At 38.2% G+C, this 15,688-nt stretch overlaps 1 long non-coding RNA gene across 2 annotated transcripts in view; it reads right to left on the bottom strand.

The window, feature by feature from the left end:
* Positions 1–15,311: 15,311 nt before the first annotated feature.
* Positions 15,312–15,688, bottom strand: part of LOC137147643 (uncharacterized) — a 75,234-nt gene continuing 74,857 nt past the window's right edge. For both annotated transcript variants that reach the window (XR_010918282.1, XR_010918281.1), the window contains exon 4: positions 15,312–15,659. This is a non-coding gene — a long non-coding RNA (uncharacterized lncRNA). The remainder of the gene's footprint in view (positions 15,660–15,688) is intronic.

Here is a 15,688-nt window from a genome sequence, read left to right as displayed (position 1 = left end):
ACAAGAAAAGAGATTTTGTTAGGAGAAATTAATAGAAAACCAAAGAGCAAAAAAGAAAATTTGTAAAAAGCAATTTAAAATTTGGAGGTTATACTTTTTTTTCTATAAGGTGAAATTTCTCACATAATTTGTATTAAAATGTGGATGTTCCTGACTCTCCCATTCAAATAACTTGAATTCAGTATTTTCTCACCCTCAAATTTGATAAGTTCTCTATTTTTTTTCAGGTTATTATACTACCCTCTTCTCTGTAATATCTGAGAGTTTTCCAGTCACACATTAAGTGACATGACTAACAACTGCCACATCTGGTTCATTCTGTCTCTTATTCTCTCCCAAGGGAGAGAAATGTGTGTGTAGTGTATTTTTAATAGGTTTTTTTTTTTTTTTTTAATGTACATGCTGCTATGTGCTTGTCTTAGAAAAGGCAAAGTTGAAGAAGTGAGCCTTGAACGTGGAGCATAATGTGACATGGCTTGTGACAGTCCTTAGTTCCCATAGTATTTCATTCCAAAATCTAGGACTGGCCACCAAGAAAGCACTGTCTTTTGCATAGACCAGCTTTAGTCTTGTGGTAGAAAGTTCCATTGTATCTGAAGAGCAGAATCATTGACCACAGTCTTTGGCCTGGTCTACACTAGAGAGTTTTGTCGACAAAAGTCATATAGGTCTCTCAGCTCCCCCCATGCTGCTCCTTAGGTCGGTGGAAGTGGTCCTGGTGAGGATGCACTCTGCTAACCCAAGGAGAGCAGTGTGGATGTCACATAATTATAGTGGTGGCTGAAAGTCGACATATCTTATGTCAATAAATTTTTGTAGTGTAGACAAGGCCTTTGTCTCCTGAGGATAATGGCTAGGTATACAGTACAATGTATGCTCTCAAAGGGTAAAAAAAAAACCCATAACTAAATAAAAAGAACTTTTCCAAAATGTATAGATGTGCATATGTTTAAAACTGATGTAGGTGTGTGTGTTTTCTGCTTTCTAAAACCATTTTGTAATAATTGAGAAATTAGGTGTGTCTGCCTGATCTTGAAGAAAAGCTTTTAGATTTCCAATACATTAGAGAAATTGTTCAAGAGCATTTCATCCTTGTGAAAATATGACCTCTGTAAGACTGTCAAAGAAAGAGAGAGAGCTACTATTGGGATGGTCTGCTGAGTAAGTGCTGGTCACAGAGGTTGAAACTGTTACGCGGCTTTAAATGGAGCATCTCATTCTTCCAGTGTTACAAAATATTTGAAATAAGACTTATTTTCCCATCTGGAGCAGTTACCTCCCTTTTCCACAAGGAAAATAAAAGGAGTGGTATACTTTATTCCAAAGTCCTTGTGTTTGTGTAGCTAAAATCATTTACCTCATTTTAATGTTTTGTAATCAGGTTGTGACCCTTCGAGGATAGCAAATAGTTGTCAGGAGGTCATAGGCATTCTGTCCTTCCCTTATTGCTAAATGGGAGGAGGATCCAGCCAAATGGGAGAAGGGTACCAGGATGATCCCTATTAGGAATGGCCAAAAACACTATCCAAACTATCTTTTGATTGGGTTTTCAACAAATTGGGTTTTCAAAAAAATGAAAATATTCATGGAAACATCTGCTTCTCATGGGAAATGTAAACTTTTTGTCAAAGTCAAAATTTTCCATGGGGGTGTGGGTGGCAGGGAGAAGCCTGCCCAGCTCTAGTCCTGGTACGAAAAAAGGCTGATAACCATTGTTCTAAATAAAAGGTCTATAATTATTTTGTCTAGAATTACAAGCTTGATAGTAGGCCCGGGGAATATACTTATTGTTCTGTATGATGGATTTGTTTTAACAAAAATGATTGCCCAAAATACAGTAATTCTTCCTTGCCACCTCACCATCCCCTTCTGTTTGTGCTGATAGCCACTGTGAAATCCTGCCTTGACTGATATTGATTTTAAGCTGGCATGCCATTATGCATGACAAAGTAATTGTTTGGACACACACTGTTAATATGCACCTGAAGCCATCACACACTTTCCTAATGGATTGCTGCATACAACCAATGAAACTATTAATTACACAAGGAGTCTTACTACTGGCGTTGGAGCTAAAGTAGCTAGATTTAAAAAAAAATATATTTTTTGAGTTCATGCCATGGCCCGCAGGGAACAGAGCTACTGCATTATCCATTTCTTCTTAGGTTATTTAACCCTTTACTGAAGAATACCAGTTCAGTGTTAGAAAAGCTGCATTTAACTCTTTCCGCTGCAGATGTAGCTCTTGTAAACTTATCTTTCTTTAAACCTCCTTTCTTCTTCATAAGCAGAGCTGCTTGAAATTTTACTGCTTTTTTTTTTTTTTTTTTGGTATGAAAATGTTTGAAAGAAAATTAATGGGTTTAGATTTGTTTGAAATGTTTTCACTTTTCTCCCTTTCCAATTAAAATCTTCAAATAAAAACTTCTGTTTTGAAAATGTTCTTTTTGAATTTTTTATTTTCTTCCCTCCTTCTCTCACTTATTTCCCCTGGAAAAGTGGGAGAAAAAATAGTAATAATAATAAAAAAGTTTCAAAAGCAGAGAAAAGTAAATATGAGAGAGAAAGTGGTTTTTGGTTGCCTGCCCCCTTCCCAATTTTCTCTAACTTTTTTTGCCATTTGGCCCCTTCTTAATAGTAATAAGTTTATGTGGTTACTCAAGCCAACAATGTACAAAACTTGGTAGGTTTGATATAATTTAAATATGTTTTGTTTGGGCTTTTGGGACACTGGCCTAGCTACTATTAGTCTCAGCAGAAGTGAGTCTTCATGACAGATTTGGAGGACAGATTGTAAAGTCATTCTATGAGTAACATGGCAACTCCTGCGAAGAGAGGAATCTCTCTATCAGAATTTCAGTTGAACTCCTAGGGTGAAGTTCTAGATCTAGTGAAGTCAGTGGGAGACTAGCCATTGATTTTAATGGAGCCAGAGTTTCACTCACAGGATCAGGTGCGCTGAAGAGTTCAACTGACTCCATTCTGTAGTGCCCAAGTAGGCTAAATATGATCCAAATCACACTGTTCATAGCAATTTTAGATCTATTAGCTGAGGCCCTAATCCGACATGTGCTTAACTTTACCCATACTGAGTAGTCCCCCTGAAGTTTAAAACTGTGTGCATATCATATATTCAGGGGTAAGTCAACAGCTAATTTGCTTCTGATTATTAATTATGTTACAATAGCATTTTAGGGAGTAAACTTTTCCCAAAACTTGTGTTTTGTGAATAAAAACCTAAACTTATCAACCTTCCTCAAGCTTACTCTTCAATGCAAAAAATAAAATAAAAAATCAACTCTATACCTCCACACCTGGGTTTAACCAAAGTAGCAACATCAAGTAAAAATTACAAAAGTACCTTGCCGCCACTAGGATTTTACAATGAGATCACTATCTCAATATAAAAACACGCTTTTTTAAAACCTTTTTTTTTTTGCAGTGACGACATAGCCCAAGTGACAGTTAACCTCAAAAGCAAAACTCCAAATGAATTTATATAGGAAACATCACAGTGCATTTTAATATGGCACTCTCTTAATTAGCACTTGGGCAATTCCTTTTGTTCTTCAGAAACCCAAGTAAGAATTGTCAAGGAAGAGAAGGGAGTATACATGCCGCTTTCATATGCCATTCAAACTAGCCTATCACCACTACCAAACAAATACTTTTTTTTACACTAACTTCCACTAAACAGTGCTAGATTTTAAATCTAAAACTGGCAGGTTTTCCCAGGGTTGCATCTGATATCAAAATCAAGGTTTATTAACATTACAAAGAGCACAGCTCTCCTATAGTGCCCATTTTAACATGCTAAGCAGCTGCCTGGAGGCAATGCATTTAACCTTGGGAAATGTGATAGGAATTCTGGGATGTCAGAAATCTTTGACAGCTAAAGCCTTTTACCTCCTCCAGAATCTACTGTATAGCTTTCGCTCCCACACTGAAAGATGAGACACTTATTTTCATTTGATGTTTATCAATTCTATTCATTGCTCTTAGAAATCGAAAGAGGCAGCAGCTTTCACTTACAAACAGTGATATTCCATTTATGCTTAAAGCGGCCCCGTTAGGAAAATATTCCTTTCCCCCCTGAAAATGCTATTAGGAAGAAAGCACTCTGAAAAATGTGCATGCTAAATGTTTAAAAATAGTTCTGTAGATTATCTTATCCCTTCCTGCTTTTTTATAGCAAAATGATAAATTTCGTTTCCCTACTATATCCCATGTTGCCATCACTACAGTGAAGGGGCTGTCATTGTTTCAATGATAAGCCCTTATTTGTCAGGGGTTTAGATCTTGGCTGTCACAATTCAGTTCATGCTGCTGGTGTCCAAGAAGTGATGCCAGTGTTCACTCTTCCCTCCAAGTCAGTACAGAACCAGTGTTTTAGTGGGATTCTCATGGCTGCTGATCCATTGGAGAGGTGATGTTTCTGACGCCCTGTCAAACTCAGGTCCTGAGAGCTTAAATATATTAAATTGGGTTACAAACCAATTCTAAGTTCTAGCCCAGATAGTTCCTTCCTTCCTTATTCCTTCCCATTGTAACTTAACCTAGATATGATATTTATTTTCACTATCCCTCTTAAAATTACTATTGTGTTTATACATCAACGGTAGTGTTTTATGTATATATCTGTCCACACAGATGAATAACTGCATTTGCTGCGGATCTATGATATGTAGATTGTTACTGGTTATTATTATGTAATATGCAAACAAACTACATTAAAAGAATGTTGAGGTTTCACAGCCAAGTGCTTAAAAATTGGGAACTGACAGAATTCCAATTGCCTGTGCAACCTTAATTTGATCGCCTTGTATGTGTGTATGATGGTACAATCTTTAATTACATGATCATACAGCCCTGTTTCCCCACATGACTCCAGTTTCATCCATTGCACAGAATAAAAAGCGCTTTGAGAAAACTTAAGAATAAAAGAGGATACAACACAGACATGTAAGTTAGTATTATCTTCAGAGCTGAAATAGTTTGGGGAGATGGGGGCAATGGTACATTGCTTAGCCTTGAGAAGAATAGTATTACATTGCTTCCTCCCCTATGTGCTGTGGTGGCTTCAGAGCTCATTATAGTTTATTTTGAAGGATTTCAATCTAGATACCCATTGCTATGAGGAAGATGAGCAAGTTTAGTTTCCCACAGCAGCTGAATATAAGGAGTGTTCTCTGAGCAGGTAAATGGTTGTGGGTGATTCAATTAGGGATGCCCTCTAACTTTCATTGATTTAATTCTGGTAAGTCTGATGTCCTTCTGCTCAGCTCACACCACCTGTTCACTAATGCTTCTCACACTGCCATCTCAGTTGGTGGTACTAGTCTGCTTGGTCAAACATATAGATGTACTGCTCAATGAGAAACATGAGGCTGACATGTGACACATTATCAAGCAATCTTATTACCACTTCAAGGATGTGACCAGATTAAAATGGGTACTCTCACATGCAAATGCCAAGATTCTTGTTCATGTTGTCAGTATGTCCAGCCTTACCTAATGCAATTCACTTTTCTCTCTTTTAAGGAACAAAACTTGCTATGTCACATCTTTTCCTGTTTGCTTTTACAGACATGTAGGGCTAAATTCTGACACCTGATAATGTCAATGGGTGTCGTCAATAAGAGGAGATCACTATATTATGAAACAATTGACTGTACTGCATTGGTAGTAGACAGACATTTAGTTGACATTTTAAAATATATATTTTCAGCTACATTCCACATAAGAGCAGTGGGCCAAATGCAACCTGATGTAACATGGCATAACACCCAGAATGAAATTAACCCAATGCTTCAATTTACTTATATTTAAATGTATCATTTGTTTCAGTATTAAGCAGTTCATCATTGTTGTTATTACAACATTTTATCAGCAGAGGTAAATTCATTCATTCTATTTTTAAAATATTGTAAAACTGTTCATTCCCATCTAAATTCTAAGACACAGTTTGGTTCCAGCTGTTCTTGAATATTGAGAAAAGTTTCAGTGTTTAATTTTGAACAAGGCTGTTAATATTCATGTCCAAACCTCCTCCCATCTGACTCAAGGGAGAGGATTCACTCTTGTATATTCCTTGGTAAAATATTCTACAGTCTAATGTCATACTTTGATGAATTCCTTGATATTCAACCTAAATATTCCTTTGCTGAATTTCATCTCATTAGTCCTAGCTATATCCCCATGGACCATGCAAAACAATTCCTCTCCCCCTTTGATGTTTATAACCTTTTAATACTTGCAGATAATTATCAGTATCCCCCTTTGTCATTCTTCAGCCAAGCAATGCATATTTAGTCTTCTTAATCGTCCATTGTAAATCAGTCCCTCCAGCCCTCTTACCAGTTTTTATTGCTTCTCCCTGAAATCTCTCCAGTTTGTCAGCATCTTTCTGACTGGATGCCCAGAAGGTACACAATATTCTAGGTGAAATCTCACCACTGCCACCTAGAAAAGGGCTTTCACTAGAGATCATTTGAATTCTACTGGGAATATATAGCGTCATGGGAGACAGGATCTGGCATCTCCTCTCCACGAGCCTGATTCAAAAGCAGTTGAAGTCAATAGAAAGGGTTCTAAAATCCTTTGGTCAGGTCCCATTTGAGCATCCTCTCCAATGAAGAATAAACACAGGCATCAAGGCTGCCTTTAGTGAAATAACTATAATGGGTGCCGATCCATCCTTGCAAACAAGTCTTTATTTGGCCCTAGTAATGGACCTTTTCCAAGGTTGTTCTTGGTTGTGGCCCAGACAATGTGAGCGGGAACAAAAGTGCAAAATCTTTCCCTGAGTTCTGGCTGGTCTTTAGTAGCAGGAAAAACCCTTTTGCTTAAAGTTAAGTATATGCTTTAGTCACATTAACTACAATGGCACTTAAGTACATACTAAATATTAAGTGTGTGCTTAGGCGTTTTCCTGAAGAGGGGTGGACATCCATAGATATTTTTCTGAATTCGAGCCAAAAGAACACTGGCAGTGCTGCCACAGACCTGTTATCCCCAAGTACTTTTTCCCCCTCTCCCCATCCTATCCTCCAATACTCAGCCATAGCTCCTTGGTGGGTTCACCAGCTCTTTTTGTCTTAAGAGGGGGCTTATGCGTACAGTTATTTTAACTAATGGGTGAGTTCACACCTTTCAATCTAAATGGGGTTTAAACATCTCACAACAAGGTTTTGCCCATCTCAGAACAATATACAAATCTCAATATAAGAAGCCAACATGCTAGTGTGGTCTCTATGGATTCCTAGCTGAGTCATCCTTTGTTGTTTCCTCATAGTTCAACCAATCTCAGACATCAAGGATGAATGCTCCCCTCCTGCAGAATTTCTGATTGGGTAGTTTGGCATTGTCAAGACTTCTGATCCATTGCAAGTGAGTCAAATATATTTAGGGCTTTTTGCTCTGCTACAAGCTGTGGCACAGTCAATTCAACACCTCTTATACCAGGAGGGTTGCAACACTGGGAGTACTTGTACAATTGTTGCAGCTCCCTGAGTATTTTCAGGAAAAGGTGAAATCTCAGACTTGTTTGCTGAACTGGGCATAAATTCAGACTGGAAGGAGCCCTCCAGGGGACCAGTTAAATGAGAAGTTTGTCAGGGGAAAGTAGTGATGTTAGTGGCTGAAAGGTGTGGGTTCTGATTAAAGCATAAGGTCTCCGAATTGTGACATACTATCACATTCCTTCAACAGGCGTATGAAGTGAAATAGGGAGGTCTGACCACTGTTAACTAGAGTTGAACATCATCAGCAAAAAAGGCTATTTGGTGTTATTAGCTATGGAGCTGGATTCCATCCCGGCCTTATTTGACTGAATAGCCAATGGCTCAATAATATAGAGGAAATAAAGAGAAACTGGAAATAAAGACTTCCTTCTATAAAGATTGGGACAACATTTCCTTGGCAGCTCCCAAATTGTTCAGGACTTTAAAAAACTGCCAGTATTCCCTTATATGTATTTTTAAAACAAACTGCTTATACTTGCAAAGTTTTCACTGATTTTTAATTGTTCAGATCCTTTCGGTTCTATTTTTCTTGAGAAAACTGATTTTTAAATAAAAAGGTCAGTAGTTTAGCCATTTTAAAATAGTCAGTTCCATCTCCCTCATTATTTCTCATTCTTTACTCCAATATTTCTTTCCCAACAGGTGTGTCTGTGAAAGCCACTCTTATTTCCTTTACTCCCCTTTGTCTATCATGAACTCTCTGCCTTTCTGCTGCTTTACATTTTCCCCTTGAAGCCTTTAGCTTGGTTCCCTCTACAATTCTCCTTTTCCACTGCTGTTTTTCCACTCTCAAATCTTTGTCAGGTGTCACAATAGCATGGTCACTCTAGTAGCTCCTTGTTCCTTTCATTTTACGTAGGGAGCTACATTTCATGCTAGTTTTTTTTTCCTTTGAAATCCATACGTGTAGCTGTAATAAAGATCCTTTTTATTAGCCATCTTCTAGTACTATGCTAAGAAACATAAGGCTAGTCCAGTGCTCTGCCAGCTCTCCTTAGAATCTATGATACATGCTAGTTCTTTTAGTATCTCATTATATGTGTCATTGATAACTTGCTTGGCCTAAAGCCACATGGCAGCCTGACAAGATGTACTGCAGTTTGGCAGTTTCCATACAGGGCACAGCTGTCAGCATCTCTTATCCTCCATTTCAGAAAATCAGCTGGTACTGGCAAGCAATCATAAGCTAAGACTAAGCTGTAACTGTGCATCCTTTTTGGTAAGGCAGAAATGGAAAAATCATTTCAGAGAGAGTTTTCTGTCCTGGCTTTTTCAGCAGCTCTTTCTCACTGATGGGAAATCAGATAGTTCTTTTCTGTTTCAGCCTATCAAATCATATAGAGCTTTTTCCATCTTTACTCTACTACTTGCTGCTAACGCACAGCACACCACTTGAAGGTATATAAAAGAAAGGCTTCCCATTATGTATCTGAGCATATGCTTTGCCTGCTAAGAACATGTACTCCAGGCGCTTCTTCAGGTCATGCTCAGGAATACAGAGTATTAGCTCATTGAAAGAGAACAGGGAGGTTTTCTGCCATGTTGCCTGATGTCCTAAGCTATTACTTTTTACATCTAAAGCTGTGGCAATCATGTGATGTGACAGAGTATCGAAGGCTGGGTAGGAGAAGGAAAGGAGGAGGGAACCTGCAGGGGAGGAAAGGGAGGTGAAAAGAAGGAAGAGGAAGAAATGTAATTTGCAATGAGTATCAAACGAAAAGCTTCTGTGTGGGTACATATGACCGGCTCTTTCCAGATAGGTACAATCAGATCCATGAGAGGAGGAAACCAGAGACACGTGGGACTACTCATGTGAGTAACTGCTCTTTAGTGTTAGTAAGGAGATCACAATCTGGCCCATTATTGTTAGGAACCGGGGATGCATAAGGTTTATTGGTGAATTTATTAGCGATCACTTACTCCCATAAGAGATCCCATTGCTCGTTTAAGTGCACTATTGCATGTAAGGGCTGTAAAACTGGATCTTGTCAAACACCTATGCCTAATGCTAGTGACAAATGTGCATAACTGAAGATACAAAACGCACATTACCCAGTGTGAATATATTCTTGGAGTACATGCTCACCAATATGAATAACAGCTGTACAATCAGGTCCACAGCATTGTTGCTTTACATATGTCATTAGTGATCATGTATCAAAATGAAAACAGCCCCATACATGAGAAAATGTAGCAAACTGTGAAAGGAGCATATAAAACTTTTGAAAAAGGATAGCTTGAAAATAAATAAGAGACCCACATTTGTTTGGATTGAACAGTAAGATGCCTACTACGGAAGAAGCAGATGAAACACTTATACATTATAGCCAAGTTGGATGTGGAGTATATAAATCCCTGTATCTTTCTAACTTTGAGTATTTCATATCTGAAGTGAAATTACATCTTTCAGTGCCTTGGATGGTGAAACTACTTAAACTCCCATGTCACCTTGCAGGTTATACAGGCATCAACGAATGAACTTTAAAATTTTAATAGCTATTATGGATATTACAAGAAATGGGGTTAGAGATGCATGTACTCCTAATCAGTCTTGGTTTCTCCTATATTTTTTTCTTTCATGCCTCCAACTGAGAGTCTCCATATTCCTTTCTCATTTTTTCTCATCATTTTTCATTGTGTTGCTCAGACAGCCTGCTTCCAACCTGCCGGGCAGGCTGCACAAGAAAAGAGAGGGCTGTACTATGGCCAGTCTAACAAATCTATGCAGTAATTGATCAACTGTAATGCCTGGCAGGCAACATAACAGATCATAGCAATGAGACCTTTGTTAGAATATTACACAGTACTGAGGCTATATAGAGTTATTGTCTGTGGCTGAAGTGGTGAAAAAAGACTTGACTTCAAAATGTATACATGATCAGCGTATTTATACATTGGAAAAATGTATGTGAATTGATCCCATTTCTGAACAACACTACTGTACTTAACAGAAACAAAAATTAGTTTTACTTATTGAAATTCACAGACAGTGTATTTTCCTTTTGCTTAATTTGCCATCTAGAACAGGGGTTCCCAAACTTTTCTCTTTGATACCTTTAATTACTTTGAGGCACACCACCATATAGTCTCCAAATGAACTCATGAATATTCATGAGCCAGTTCAGAACTCTTCAAGTAATTTTTCAAAAAATTCTGTGGCACACCTGCTCAAGCCTGATGGCACACTGGGAAACACGGATCTAGAATAATTTATTAGACTGGAGAAAAAAAGACACATATAAATGGTTGCCTCCAGGGGATAGGTTGTCTCCCAAAGCCAAACGTTTGGGAGTTGCAGAGGATGGTGTTTATCACTGCTTGGAGTTAGTCAGTGTTTGACTCAAAGGCTCAGGTTTGAGATGCCTGTACATCTTTATACTAACACCTACACATACCATCTACTTCAATTAAAAATGCATATGTTATTTGCACACACAAAAGTATGGTGACTGCATGCTCAAATGTGGACATGCAATGCACATGGACATTGGGTCTTACATTAGGAAAATCTGTGCCAAGGGGTTAAAAGGCTCCATAGAGCTGTTTGCACAAAGTAGCCAGTTATGAAGCACAGCTTTTCTTTTCTTTTCTTTTCTTTTCTAAAGTGAAAGGACCAAAGCATCTGAGATCTTTCTGTGCCTCAACTGAAAGCCAGATGACATAAAAAATTCCCCAACTAAGAGTAGATTCTTAAATAAGTGACAATTTATACAGATTCTATCTAGTGGGAGATAGAGGACAGCAATGAAATGAACAGGCTAAAAAGATTCAATCTACATCTCAAATATGCAAAACGTTTTTGACTCCCCTTCACAAGATGTACTTCTATCATCCGGATGTTTCACTAGCAGTGACAGCAAACTTAAAAATGATTGGAAGTCTAATTTGAGTAGGATATGATCCCCAAAATTTGAAAGCTTATCTGAGCTTTATCCAAACTATTGCAACTTTGTGAGGCCCTAATTCAGCCAGGTGCTTAATCACATGCTTCACTTTAAGCAATGGGACTACACAGGTGCTTAAACTTAGATACATGCACAAGTATCCTGCTGAGCTGGGATCTAATACTGTAAATAGGAGACTGACATCTGTCAAGAACTGACTTTCTTGTGGTAGTTTGGAAATTCTGCTTCTAGTTTTGGGAAGGTGATGAGATACCTGGAAGTTCGGATCTTCAAAAAATAATATTATTTAAATATATATATATTTGTATCTGCAGTAAAGGTTCATCTGGAATTGTAGAGTCTGTTGCTTGTTAAAAAGTCCATAAAATTTTGCCCGGGCACAATTTTGACTCCTGTCCCTTATAATTAAACAAGGACATCTAATTACTGTAGCACATTAATACAAATATTTAATGTTTTGAGATTTATTTGGTTTTACATTTATGAATAGATGAAATTCTCTCTTTCAATGTACAGATACTCTTACAAGGATTGTTCACTATCTCTGGATATCATGTCAGGTAATACAAAAAGAAAACTGACATGCAGAACCAACAAAGCTCAATCCTTTCACATCTATGTAGAATCATTAAGAGATACTGTGAAAGGACAAAGCAATGGCAGCAAAATACCAGTGACAGACAGCTCTGTATTTTCCTCATTCAGCTTGGACTGTGTTGTCTCAGTGAATGCAGGAGATCAGAGCTCAGAGAAAAAACAGCTGCATGAAAAACAAACTGAACCAAGGAATGACTGAAATTCTGTTAGTTGGAAGACGGAGCTCCTTTAAAGAACTTTTGCACACCACCACCATGCCTTCAGTTGAGGGTGCCTGTCCTATAGTAGTTAAGATAGTCAACAGCCTAGGAGTCACACTAGACTCATTACTGTGTGTGTAATATTAAGCAAAAGCAAAAGCAAATTCTTCCATCTCCAGCTAGCTGTCTAATCTTCTCAGGTGATGAGCTGGCCACGGTGGTTCATGCCTTTGTCACCTCCAGGGTGAAATGTTGTAATTTAGTCTGTCTGGGTCTGGAGAAAAGTTCACGAGAAAGCTGCAGGTGATAGATAAAGCAGCAGTCTATCACCTAAGCAGCATGAGCTGAAGAGAGTATATAGCACGGTGCTTCAAAACTGCCATTGTCACTGCATTGCCTACTAGATTCACTTCAGGCTTCTGGAACTGCACTATAATGCCCTTAATAAAGTAAACCCAGGGCATCTGACAGACTTGCACTCTTTTCAGAACTCAGCAGGCAAATACGATTGTCTCAAACAGTGCAACTAACTGAGTGCAGGAATAAACTTGAGGGAGCCAAAGGAACAGGCTTCAGAATAGTAGTCTCAAGTCTTTCAAACACCCACCCCAGGGAGATCAAGATAAATTCTGTCCCTGTCATCTTCAAATCACACTGTAAGAGCAGCACCAACATTTTCAAAATTAGGGCCCTGTATCCATATTTAGCTCTTCTGAAAATTAAAGGGCTAAATACAGACTTTATGTTCCTATTTTTGAAAACACTAACCTCACTTCTTCAACAAACTATTGGCCAAAGAACCAGAACAAAAGGAATCCAATATAGCACTTAAAAGGTAGAAATAACTACACAAAAGACAAAGGCTGAGAAAAAGCTGCCTGTCATGGACAGATCCCACCATTTGGTGTAACCCAGGTACATCCCCAAGATATTACAAATATATGAACTTTAGAAATGCTTGTAGATTGATCTAGGTCTTGCTGTCTACATCCAGCCTGTATAACACTTAAATCCCAAGTTTGGAAGATTATTAGCACATGGTAAAAACCAATGTACATGTATTGGGCTAGCTGCCCAGCTATTCCAGAGCTCAACTCAGCACACCTGAGGAAAGAGGCCATAGACAGCTTTTCACCACCTTTCTGCCTCCCCGTTTACTCCAATATTTACCAGCTAGAGATTGGTTTGACCAGCTAGAGCAGCTCTGAGGCTGCCCTAACTTCTCCTGGCAGTAAGGCCCCATTTGACCAGACCAGGATCCCTGGAGCACAGCTTGTTTTGTACATGGCTCCTGAATATCCACTGTGCTGGGAGAGGAAGGGAGGTAAGGGCAATATACAGACAATTGCACTGCCTTTATACAGCGTCCACTATGCAAGCGGAATTCCCATCTTAAAGCTTAAGAGAGGCACAAAGGAGACACAGTGAGGTTGAAGATCTGGCCCAAAATTTAAAGTTAGCATGACCAAAACACACAAAAAAATGTGTTTCATACACAGCTTGTTTATTTTATGGTAGAGAATTTTCAAATCTATTGTGTGTTTAAATGCTTAGTATACTTTACAACTCTAATTCTCTCTAGTAAACCCTGTTACAGGAAAATATATCCAAATGTTTCTGCTCTGGCAAAGTTAACTATTATTACAGAATGGAGATAGATTATTAATTTCGTTCCAATGGAATTGGCTGGCATACATGTTTGTGTGTGCCAGGCGATAGGTCATTACAGAAATAGCCAAACAAACCTGTTCACCAGTCTTGTTCCAGCACATTGCATTTAGATTTTAGAATCATAACTGTTGGATACCTTTCCTGAAGTTATGTACAAGACCTACTATGCCAGCAGCTATATTCCTCCATGAAATGTCTTTGATGTAACTCTGTTCTGATACCCATCTCCACATAAACAAAGTTTAACAGTTTTGTACACAATGTCAAATCTCCTTCATTCCTAATTAAGATGAAGGCGAGTAGTACAATTCTCTAATTATCTTTTATGTCATATTTATTTTCTGGTGAATTATTAAATAATGATTTATAGCCTACATTCCATTTGTGTACCTGCTAATTCAGGGGGGAAATATCAACCCTCCCTCCTCATTCAGTTAATGGGCATCGCTAATTGAAAAAATGTTCTTTGCACATATCACTAACTTTCCAATCATTTACTTATTGAAAAGTTTGACAACTGAAATGAAATGAATGACACATTAATGGAACTCTGCAGTGTGTGCATACTGCTGTGTGAAGCATACACTCTCCTCTTTTTGCAAACAGACTTTAGTTCAATGACAGATAGATATCACCATCTATCACACACTGCAAAAAAATAGAGGCTGTCAACAATAGCGGTTGAAGTTTGGGATACTGATTACATCCCAAATATGTTAGTTCTCATGATAAAGTTATTTCCTGAATGTTTTCTGCACTGGGATAGACAGCATATTGACAACCTGACTTAAAAGTGTATTACTCGCTGAGGGTCACAAGGGCCACATTTTGCTGGGTGGAGGATGTAGTTAGGATTGTAGCCATTCCTGAACATTTGTTAAAATCTGGTAAGAGATGTTGGGGACCTGTTTACAAAGTTGTTGTGAGCAGTGGTACAGGAATTGCTGCTCTCAGGTTCCCCTGTGACTTTTTGGCCAATGCTTTTTTGTTGTTGTTGCTGTAACTCCAATCTGTCCACACCCAAAGCAAATCAGGAGAAAAATAAAAATTTGTCCCACAATGTGCATATCTGCTCTCAGATCTATCAACCAGCTGTCTTCTATGGTTATATATTTTAAACTATGTTCTAGCTATAGCCAGTGCTACAAAATTCAAAATAGGTGTCATGTCCATGCTACCTTTTTTCCTAAAAGAAATCATGCAATCTAGCTACAGTATTCCTACAGCTAAACTTCACCACACATTCACCTAAATGAAATGGTTATGATATAACCGAAGCCAGCAGACACCCAAGCTATTCGACTCAGGGGAAAATATCTAGAAACAACTGCCTCTCTGTTTACAATATAATGACAGATTGTTTACTATACAATATGTGTTTCTGATACCAAACTCCATAATCATTATGATCCCCTTGTTAGCACTTTATTATAACATACAAATGCCTCTGAGAACCATTGTTAAAAAGGAAGATAAGAGAATCTATAGTATATAATTGAATTTAAAGACAAGAATTAATCAGTTCATAAACTACCATACATTAATCTCATCGAACAGTTGCAGGAGTCTAACCTCTAAAGTTAATACAAAGGTAACTGAAATCCCCCGGTGAGAACTATTCATACCCATTAATTGTTGCAATACAAGATACCGTAGGTCTGAGTCAGTTGCCTGTTCTTCAGTATCTGAAATGTGCTTCTCGGCAGAGTGGAGGACACCGCTGGGACTCATTTGACTCTGACTTTCACATTAATTTCGCTGTGCTGTGAAGAGCAAAGACAAAATCAATGTC

Source organism: Emydura macquarii, unplaced genomic scaffold (assembly GCF_026122565.2).
Source record: "Emydura macquarii macquarii isolate MOO-44397 ecotype Brisbane River unplaced genomic scaffold, CSIRO-AGI_Emac_v2 contig_561, whole genome shotgun sequence".
NCBI lineage: Eukaryota > Metazoa > Chordata > Testudines > Chelidae > Emydura > Emydura macquarii.
The sequence above is the reverse complement of the archived record's forward strand: the minus strand, read 5'-3'. Positions and strand labels throughout refer to the sequence as shown.